This window comes from Helianthus annuus, chromosome 12, assembly GCF_002127325.2.
Source record: "Helianthus annuus cultivar XRQ/B chromosome 12, HanXRQr2.0-SUNRISE, whole genome shotgun sequence".
Taxonomy (NCBI): domain Eukaryota; kingdom Viridiplantae; phylum Streptophyta; class Magnoliopsida; order Asterales; family Asteraceae; genus Helianthus; species Helianthus annuus.
Genome location: NC_035444.2, coordinates 13,093,896 through 13,105,086, shown reverse-complemented (window position 1 = coordinate 13,105,086; position 11,191 = coordinate 13,093,896). Strand labels below are relative to the sequence as shown.

The 11,191-nt window shown below is 36.3% G+C and overlaps 1 long non-coding RNA gene across 3 annotated transcripts; it reads right to left on the bottom strand.

Moving 5' to 3' along the window:
* Positions 1 to 5,236: 5,236 nt before the first annotated feature.
* Positions 5,237 to 8,211, bottom strand: LOC110894148. 3 transcript variants are annotated; one of them, XR_002566142.2, is made up of 7 exons: positions 7,744 to 8,211; positions 6,869 to 7,625; positions 6,734 to 6,786; positions 6,336 to 6,452; positions 5,980 to 6,084; positions 5,446 to 5,512; positions 5,237 to 5,366 (listed from the first exon to the last, which is right to left on the bottom strand). It is a non-coding gene; the product is annotated as an uncharacterized LOC110894148 (long non-coding RNA). The 3 variants fall into 3 exon arrangements; XR_002566141.2 differs by lacking the exon at positions 5,446 to 5,512 and having other exon boundaries at positions 7,750 to 8,209; XR_002566140.2 differs by lacking the exon at positions 5,446 to 5,512 and having other exon boundaries at positions 7,744 to 8,208.
* Between the last annotated feature and the right edge of the window lie 2,980 nt (positions 8,212 to 11,191).

Genomic DNA, 11,191 nt, shown 5'->3' with positions numbered 1-11,191 from the left:
GGGAGTCCAGTAGTAGTTCTTGATACAATACAAGTTGTACAAACTACAACTAATTAAACATGTTCAATTGTTCATAATGCTAATTAATCTTACACACACTCCTTAATTCCTTATTATTGTATGCACTGATGTAACTAATTATACTTTGTTAGTTTACTAGAAAAAAACTAAGCTTCTTGCTTTCTTTTAAAGTATTTTAATATTAATTAGTAGCATCCACCTATTCATGTGTTTGTAACGTACTCTATAGTTATACATCGAACTGATATTATAATTAGTGTTAGAACATTAATACATTCCAACCATTGGTTGTCAGCCCAATGGCCACCAGCCCGCATTCTAATCCGGAGGTGGCGGGTTCGAGTCTTGCTCGTTCCCAATGCCCTTACGTTAGCGGATTTACCCCTAGACTCAGGCTTACTGGGTGGCGGTCTGCGAGGTGGGATCATCTCAGCGGTTGGGAGGACCGTCGAATAGCCCCCCCCCCCCCCCCTATAACATTAATACATTCCGTGTTTGAATAGTAAAAAAGTAATTTGTTTTTAACCATTTAATTCTATTTTATACTATTTAAGTATCATATAGTGTTGTCATATAAAACTTAAATGATTATAGTATCTAGTATTTACCTATAAGTTTTGTCTTTAGTCTTAGTGATATTTACAACTAAACACGTAAACAAATCATAAGTTTTGTTAACTTAGTGACACTATAGACGTTGCTAAATTCTGAGTAAGCAACACTATGAAGTGATGCTGAATTCTGGATCAATGGCAATTTATTCACGATAAACACTAACTATGCCAAAAGAACCATAATCGACAATTTATGTGTGCCGGAGAAAGTTTTTGTGGTTTTTCTTTTTTAAATATAATTCCAACAAAATCAACCTTTTAAACTCATAAAAAAATGTTGTATAAAAGAGGTTTTTCTCTAATGTAACACGGATATAGGTGTATATTGAGAGCACCCTGACAAGAAAAACAAAATTTCACACATTGTAGGTGGCGCCTGGTGTTGGTGCACTTGTGTCTGTACTTTGTCTGTATTCGGTCTGTATGTAAACGATGTCCAAAGTCAGTCTGTAAGTTGACCAAGTCAACTATCCTCCTAGTTTGACTTGGACAACATGATGTTGTCTGGATCGAAGGATAGCCTCGAAGGATACAACTGATCCTTCGAGGTGCTCGAAAGATATGGTTCGACCATAGTTCAACCATTAGACATCGAAGGATGATCCTTCGATGTCCATGCTGATCGTTCGAGCTCCCTGTTATCGATAGATGATCCTTCGGACCATCTATCGAGTCCTTCGACCAGAACTGCTATGTATGGGTATAAATACCCATGCAGTGTGTTAGTGTTAGAGAGATGCACACATAGAGAGCTTGAGAGCATTCTGCTGGAAACACACACACACACTTGAGAGTTTACATCTTTGGTTTTGTAAACATTGTGCTTGTAACCGTAAACCTTCATACGTATTAATACAGTGGTGTTAATCGGTGAAATCTTGTGTGCTTGTTTCTCAACTTGCTTCATCCCGGTTTGCCTACTAGCTTGGATTCCGCACTTGCTAGTGGGTTAGTATAACAAGGTTTAGGTTGTTCTCGATCCTCCGAGAAAAGGGACCTACACCTGGGTTTTAAATTTCAAACCAAGGTCCAGAATACCAGACTTGATTTCGGACAAAGTGTGACCCCTTAGTCACATACACATATATATAATATTTTGATAGGGTTTGCGGAGGATTGTGAAAGTTTTTGTACATTGTGTGAAAAATGAAGTTTGAAATCTAACACGACGCTGAAGTATCATTTTGTTTTGTGAAAGTCTAAGTGGAATCATTTTGAAAACGCGTTCTACACGAGAGGGAACCCTCTAGGGTCCCACAGATCATTCTCACACCTAATATTCAAGAGAGGTAATTGTATACATCACACATACAATTCATATATATTTATTAATTTCTAACACAATAAGAAATAGTGATGTTTGCTTTTTGTTTTAGTCACAAAACTTTTTTAAACTGTTTGTGGTTTTGTTTTGTTTATTTTTTTACAAAGTAAAATTTAGAGTTTTTTTTTAGTTTTGTAACAATACTTTGATTCTTTTATATATTTGCCATAAAAGTTAAACGAGTTTAGTTTTTTTATTAGTTTTTTGTTCTATACTTTTTCGTAGATTTGGTTATCGTTTGGTTGCTACTTAGCACGTTTTTTAGTGGTCACATTTGGTCCCTCATGTTTTTCTGCTCTTTCGTTCAATTACTATTTAGCACGGTGTTTGATAGTCACATTTAGTCTCTCGATTTTTTTTTACCCCATTGACTTTCTAATATGTGTCAGTATAAATTCGAATTCATCTACTTTTTACGTCACGCGGTGTTAAAAAATTGTGTTTTTATTTTATCTTTTTTCCCGGTTTTGGTCATCGATGGGTTGTTACTTAGCACAGTTTTACACCCCTACAACGCTGGGAGTATAAGACTAGTTAAAATAATTTATATGGTTACACCAATTTTTAGAAGCAAAATTCTTCAATTTAGAAGTCAAATTTTTAAAACCAAGACCTTTTATTAGAACTAAAATGATTCCAATTTATATATAAAAAATCTAGGTATCTACCATCAAATGACAAAAACGTAGTAGAAATATATAATTTCAATAAATTTATATCAAAGGGGCAAGTGTTCTAGTGATGCTCCAGTAACTTCCTTCAAGGGAGATTGTCAGTTGGAGTCTCGTTTGTGAAAAAATTTCATACGTGAGGAAGGGTTTTACCACAGTGAGCGTTCGGGTGGTAGGTTTCCTCTAGAATTTGTGACAAGCCAGGTCACAAGCTGCAATCGCAGTCGTGAGTGGCATTTTGCCATTGGGTGTACCTGAGTGGCCGGGCTTTGTTGGACGTTAAAAAAAAAACTCACTAAATTTTATAAGAACGCCAGTATCTCTAAAAAGCACATATTTAATCGTGTTCATAAATCTTGTATAATTGAAATTATACCTCTTAGGCCACACGGGGTGGTTCACTAGTGATGGGTTCTAGTGATGGGAGCACCCAATCAAATCATGCCATGTCAGCACCCAATATTCTAGTGATAGTGATAGAAATGTAGTGGGGGTGGTATCACTAGTGATGGGGATTCCAATGTACAAGTATTAATGCACAATGTACAAGTCATACCCTATCAAAACTCAAAAGTTTAACGCGTGATACATGTAACGCGTTACATTTATAACGCGTGGTGAGCTCGGCGGCGGCGGTGTTCCGTTTGAGTTCAACGCGTGATACATGATCATCACGCATGTGCCCCGTGTGGCCTTAGAATCATTCTGTGATATATATATATATAAATCTTAGACAAGCATGTATATACAACTTAATAAACCCCTAGCAGAACCCTACTGAATCTACGAAGAGACGATTTCGTAAACGATAAATCCAATGACGAATAAAAACAAAAGTTTGGACAGAAGTTTGATCTTAAAGTTTTGTTTTTAAAGAATGAGGTGATACGAGAAAGGTGGCCGATTGTCTTGTTGCTGAAGATTTTGGAAATTGTTAGTTGATCAATCAATTCATGTCAAGTGCAAATGGGCCTAATAAATACAAATCAACGTGCATGAATTAATTAATTATCTATGTATTAAAAAGACTGCAATAATTTTAATATATTATAATAAAATAAAATATTAGATACAGCTTTTTATAGTTTTACTATTTTTATATTATAATAATTGTTATTTTTTTTGTTTTTTAGTTTGATAAGTTTTGTGACAACCTGTACTTGTATCAAAAATACCGATTCGTTATCGGTACATGAAGGTAAAACACAGCACCGGCCTGGTACATAAAACGACAAAAGTCGGTACCGGATTGAGTTTAATAGTCTTTTAGTTCGAGACGCAGTACCAAATTTGCTCATCCCTGATCACGGGTACCGTACGAACAACAACGGTATGGTACAACTTTTTTTTTAGTTCCAGGGGTAGAGATGAGCTCGGTGCCAACTGATACCCCGGTTACGGTATCGGTATATGGAGGTAAAAACCGGTAGCGAACCGGTACCAGGAACGCCAAACGTCAGTACCGAACTGGTACTTAGGATTTTTCGGTTCAGGAAATTCGGTACCGGTACCCATTACTATTTGCTCATCTCTGACTACCGGTTTCTACCGAACAACATCATTACCATACAACTTTTTAGTTGATTTTCTTTCGGTTATTTTTTAGTGTTTTTTCTACATTTTCTTTTTATTTTTGTCAGTGGTTCCGTGTGCAACGCGCTCGTAGTGATTTCAAACACATATAAACACAGACTAAATAACAAAAGAAGTTCGCCGCAACGCGTCTACAGTTTTTATCACTAGTCACACTGAATTTTACCATTATTCTATATATTTTTACTTGAATTTTTATGTTTAAGATTTAATACGGCCTTTGAATTCTATATATTTTTACTTGACTTTTTATGTTTAAGATGAATGACAGTTGCTATACCTGACTTAGAAAGATGTTAATTTGAAACTATACGGTAAGTTTTAAGATAACTAGGTGTATCAGCCGTCGCGCGTTGCGCGACATCACAAGCTAGTTTCAATTAGTTATGGTTGCAAACATTAGTTATATTAGTCATATTAATAACAACTTGTGATTAAGTAAGCATGCAGTTTTTTATAGATGCAGCTAACAAAAATTGGTATGGCTAGGCGTACATGGCGTTGTCATTAGCATAAACTTTTAACATATTTTTCATTCATTCCCATCCAATCAAAAGACATTCCCATCCAATCAAAAAAGACCCTTTTGTAAGGGTAAAGGGAGTGGAGCGGTGAACTCGACGGCAAAGGAGTTTGCCGTGCGGCAACACCGCCGCCGGCCTCCTTTGCCGCTCGGCAAACTTGAAATAGCGGGGAGGCATCACCGATCGGGAAAGAGAGAATGATGATGATTGATGTGTGTGTGTATGTGTTGATGTGTGTGTATATATATATAAAGTTTACCACTTTCAACTGTTTAACCACTGCCAACATTTTTCGCCAAAGTTTAAACTCTTCACACATTGGTTGATTTTGAAGTTTGCCACTTTCACCTGTTTAACCACTCCCTTCACCCTAATTGATTTCGGAATTTGAATAACAAATTCCTGGGGCGGTTGGAGTAGTTAATCCATAAAGCTGCTTATATACGCAGTTAGTAGGGAGTCATTGATGTGTTTTTGCTTGAAGGATGATTTGTAAAAAGGAATGAATGCATTAGGCGATTTTAGTTCAAGACTGCTAAGTGGACAAAAGAGAAGGCTTCAGCAAATCAAGCTTAACTCCATGAATCCGTAGCCTGACCTTTTTTTGGTGGATCAGAATCTGAAAGTGAACAGATTTAGTAAAGGTTATTACAATACATAAATATAATAAATAGCAAAACTAAATGGCTTTAGATTACATGAATAGAATCCCTCGTATAAAAATGATTTTTGTACTCAGGTACTAAAATAGTCCATGCTTCATAACTGGCTCATCAATACACTGATCGAAATTAGCTCAAGAAACCTTTAGCAAATAAGATCAAACAAGTTTAGTTGAAGGTAATTGACACGTAAAAATTTTTGGGCCAGGTTACAGCGGGTCTGGGCTCAATTAAAAGACTATAAAAACCACTTAATATAAAAATTCTTAACGGCCTGACCTATTGATGAGCTCAATCATATGTTATCTAATATGTTGATCTCAAATAAAAAGAAATTAAGAGCTCACCTACTTCGAATAATTTACTAACAGGTTATTGAAGAAAACCCACACTTGGTATTCTCAAAGCACATGAAGACTATAAAAAAACATTCAATCCATCTATTTAAAATTATCTGGCAATTGCGTAATTGGATCAGAACTAAATCCTAAAAAACATCATTTAAAAACCCTAATCAAACCACTCAATCCATTCTATTAATTAATCAAAGGAGCTAACAACTGAAAATACCTTATAAAAAGCATAACCAGATAGCTGCTAAAATTGATTTACTGAGATGAAACACTTCAAATTGATTCTGAAGCTTAAATCACAATAAGACCAACAAAGGTAAGTCTGCATACATTTAAAAAAAAGGAAATTAGCAAGCACCAAGAACAATATGAGCCCTAAATATGACATCACACTATCACATGATGTGTTAACGAATTTTGGAGGCAATTTTGCGCATTATAAATTGAAATTACGAACTAATATCAAAGTTTATATGCAATGTGATACAACCAATGAACCCTAAATCTATACCTTGGCGGAAACATTTCATTAACGCCTAAAAAAGTGTATGCCCCAATAAAAGGTGAACTCACCGGAATCTTAGAAGTCCTAGCCGCCGCATGTCGCCGTCACTGGAGTGAGGTTATTGTCAAAGCATCGCGGTAACTCCGCCATCCGACTTTGCCCTTTCACTCTCCGTTGCTTCCCAACTGACTCAAACACGAACATTAAATTTAGATAATCAACACAAAAAAATAAGGATGACAGTTTAGATCAAATAGCGAGATTCACTGACCAATATACATTTACAAGTAAAATCAAATAGTTTGTTCACAGTAAGATAATAGAGATTTGGATTCTAAAACATCATATAATACTAAAATCAAACTATAATCTCAACAAAGAATTAATACAAATCATATAACCAGATCATGAACTTAAAATGACAACCAGTACCAATAAACCACAGCAAACAACGCATCAAACTTACACAACAACAACCATATCAGTCACCGGAGAATTCATCGGAGCTTCACTGGAGTTCTGTAACAGCAAAAATAGGTTAACAAAAACTACGAAAATCGATCTAACTATAAAAGAAACATACAATTGAAGCGAGGCTTACCGGAATTCTTGCCGGAGTCAAACAGAGACCTGTCACAACCGTTTGCGCGCCGCCTCCATCTTGTTACTGTAAGCGTACCCACCAGCTGAACAGCCAAATGAACATTCAAATCTGAAAAGATTAACCTAAAGCTACCTATTGGAGCCCTAATATTCTGACGGAAACCATCACCCCTCACAAATTCAACCGCCACAATCAGACAACAGACCACCTCCTCCTCCCCCTTGCCGCCGTCGTCCGCCACCACCACGTCTAGACAACGCCCTGTTGCTACCATCAACTGCCTTATGACTGGCCTTGACGGCACCGTCCTGCCTTTGTGTGAGAATGTAAAGTTCCTAAACTACCCTGATAACTGTTCATTTCATTTGGTTTTTAATTTTACTCATCACAGCCAAGCAAAGAAAGAACCCCAGGATAAAAGTTTAGAACTCATCATAGACAACCGGTCACCGTCACCACAATCGACAGCCGATGTTGAAACCGGAGATGCCAACGTCGCAACCATCCATGTTCGTCTGGAAACCACTGCTCACGGGAAACAACGGCGTCGGTGTGCTCATCGGCAGCAGTTCCGGCGGTCGAGAGGAGGCGAGGTGAAGAGAGGGATCAGCAAACAAACCCTCAAAAGAGGGGGTTAAGCGTACACCAGAAGACACGCGTATTAATGAGGGATAACCATCCAAACCAATAAAAACAAACCTTGGCATGAAGACTGTTCTTTTCATTCGATTTTTAATTTTAACTTGGTGTGCATCTACATACAACATTACAACAAAACTTTAGTCAACGAAAGAACAGCATAATGATAGACAATTGTGTGAAAACAAAACCCCATCTAGCAAATAGTTAGTGATTAAAGAAGGGTTTGATACCTATACCATTATAAGAAGACAAGCAATAGATCTGTGGAATCTCAGTAGCCACAATGGGTTAAAGAACCCATTTTGAGAAAGGAAAGAACCCAGGTCTCCGCCGTCGCTCTGTGATGGTGGCTGGCTGTCGTGCCTCTCCGACTCTCTCTCTCAGACTATCCATTTACACACACATATGTGTTTTTTTTTGAAGTTGATCTTTCTGTGGCTTAAGATCTAGAGAGAGGGTTTTTGAATTCTGATTAATTTGAAGATAGAGGTTGGTTGTGGGAAAGAGTGAGTATGAAGGTTAAAGTTTAGTATAACTACTCTGGAGTTTCATCATGTTAGAAGGATCTGCTTAGGAGTTTCATAAATCAGGGAGGATGAAGCGGTGGAGGTGGATGGGAAGAACTGGTATGTGGAGAAAGAGGTGGTGAAAAGAAAAGGATGTGGCAGACCATATTTATATATAAAAATAAAATCGGGAAAGAAGAGGGGGAGTCAAGGTTTCGAACTCATGAGCTGTTGCTTAAATGTTGATGGGCAAACCACTGAAGCAGATAGAGGTTTTGATTTGATTTGTGCAAAACAATACTATATACAAATATAGAAATGGTGGCTGTGATGTCACAACAACTGTTCATTAGCTTTCTTTTTTAATATATATATAATAGTATAGATGTCATCAACTTTAAAATGAATACATTTGATGTTTTATTTATCTTTTTAATTAAATACATATATGATATTATACAAAGTTTTTTTAGAGAATACATAAATTACCCGGTTTTTTTTTTTTTTTTTTTTTTTTTTTTTTTTTTTTTTTTTTTTTTTTTGAGGGAAGATGGGTTGTTTAGTGAATATCCTATCATATATATGGTACCATGCGTTTATTTAATAAAAATGATTTTTACGATAGTTATTATTGGCTGAAAGGTCTTAAAAGGTGTCGACAAAATAACCATTCGCAATTTTGCAGTTTGCACCATTTGAGGTATCATTTGATATGAACATATAAGATATTAGTTATTTTTTTAATTTAAAATACCGTTTTATTTTTCTGATATATTTTATATTAACTTTACTAATTTCATAATTGTTGCGGTTAATTTTTAGATATTTTTTTGGTGTATTTGAGTATACATTTGGATGGCTTAGTTGGAAAAGGTCCATATTAACTCATTTTCTTATCATTTAATATTAAAAAATGGATGATGAATTGGTGATCAATTTCAATAGTAAGTCATCTGAATTCTTGACCATCAACTGGGATAATTCTCATTTTCTTATCATTTATTTGATTTTTGAATACATATGTCTAGAATAAGAATGTTGAATTTATGTGTTTAGATATATACTACAACACAAACGAGCAAAAGCGACCGAAATATGCAACCAACTATAGTGGTTGCAAATTTAGCGACCAGTTTGCGACCAATACAAGAGGGGTCATAAACTTAGCGAACAAAACAAAGTTGGTCACAAACTTAGCGACCATAACAAAATCGGTCGGAAAAATTAGCGACCAAAACAACATCTGCCGCAAATTTAGCAACCCAATTTTTTTATTGCAAATGTAGCGACCAAATATTTTTCCGCCATAAATGCAGCGACTAAAAGACTTCGGTTGTAAAATCGTCACAACTTTAACAACCAAAACAAAATTGGTCGAGAATTAGTTACAAGAAAATTCGGTCATAATATGGTCGTAAGTTTAGCACCCAAAATAAAAATTGGTCGCAAATTTAGCAACTGAAATTTTTTGTCAAAAAATCAGTCATAAATGTAGCGACCAAAATTTTTTCGGTCACAAAATGTAACACCTTTTGGTCGCAAATGCAGTCACTAACTATAAAAAATAATAAAATGAAAATTTAATTTGGTTGCAAACAGAGCAACCAAAATCCTTTCAGTCGCAAAAACGCAGATACAGTTGCCAACTATAAAAAAATAATAAATCAATCGAACCAAACCAACAAAACGCAGAAAACCTCTTAAAAATATTATGGGGGTATTGGATTTTAATAATCCAAAGTTTCACTAATTGGCCGGTAATAATCCCAACTTCAAAAATTGCCTACAACAGTCCCAACTTGTAAGATTTTGGCCACCAATGATCCTTGTCTAACTGGGTTATAACCTTGTTGGGCTGGTGACCTGCAACTTATTCCGGCGACCCGTTTTACCCCTAAAACCACTAAACGAGACCACCACCAATCATCTCCGACCTCCTGTTATCTTCTCCGCTTCTCAAAAGTTTAAAATTTCCACCATCTACGCAACTCCGGTGACCTGCAACTTATTCCGGCGACCTCTTTACCCCTGAAACCACCAAAGGAGACCACCACTTGTCATCTCCAACCTCTAGTGATCTTCTCCGCCGCTCAAAACTTCAAAAAACTAACTGGGTTATAACCCAGTTAGACAAGGATCATTGGTGGCCAAAATCTTACAAGTTGGGACTGTTGTAGGCAATTTTTGAAGTTGGGATTATTACCGGCCAATTAGTGAAACTTGGGATTATTAAAATCCAATACCCCAAATATTATGTATACTATCTAATATTACACTATCTTAACAAGAGTTAATTACATAGTTAGTCCCTTGGTTTGCACAAAATAACATACTTATGTACTAATAGTTTAAAATCACATTCTAGGGTATTAACTTTTCATTTTGTAACGTTTAGAGGTATTAACTTCTAGGGTATTAACATAGCTAGTCCCTGTGGTTTGCAGAAAATAACATACTTAGGTACTAATAGAATGTGATTTTAAACCTACAAATCACGTTAATACCCCCAAACGTTACAAAATGAAAAGTTAATACCCTAGAATGTGATTTTAAACTATTAATACCTAACAATGTTAAGTATACAACAAATACATGTTCATGATTCTTTTTTGGTATATGTTAGTTAATATCTCTTATAAACTAGTGAAGAAACACCAACCTAATTTGGTGGATTAGACGACTACTCAACCGGGCATGGGACGATCCGATCTTCACAAACCCTACAACCTTGGTGAATCAGCAAAACTAAAAATACCGTGAGACTCGTTACGAGAAGGGGACTTGGGGGTTCTTATCGTAACTACCCTCTGGTGTGAAAATAAATATTGTTCTTGAGAGTAAACGATTATGAGTGAGATAGGAGAGTACCGAATGATTTCACCTTGATGGAGTATGGTATTTACAGCTGGAAGGGTGGAAGAAGATTGGATGAGAAGTCGCTGTCAGGAATATCCATGGTCTCCTCTATGCTAGTGTCCGCGGAAACGGGAGTACGCCTGTGGGCTCTCATTGGATGTCTTTTTTGTCTCTTCTTTGTCAACCGTTATTGGACGTTTACGAGGGTGTGATTCCGCAATGTATGATTGGCCAGATGTTGCTTTCACCTATATCTATTGTCTCCTCTGCGATACCCACTAGTGAAGATCACCTGGTATAGTAATCTATCTGTTGG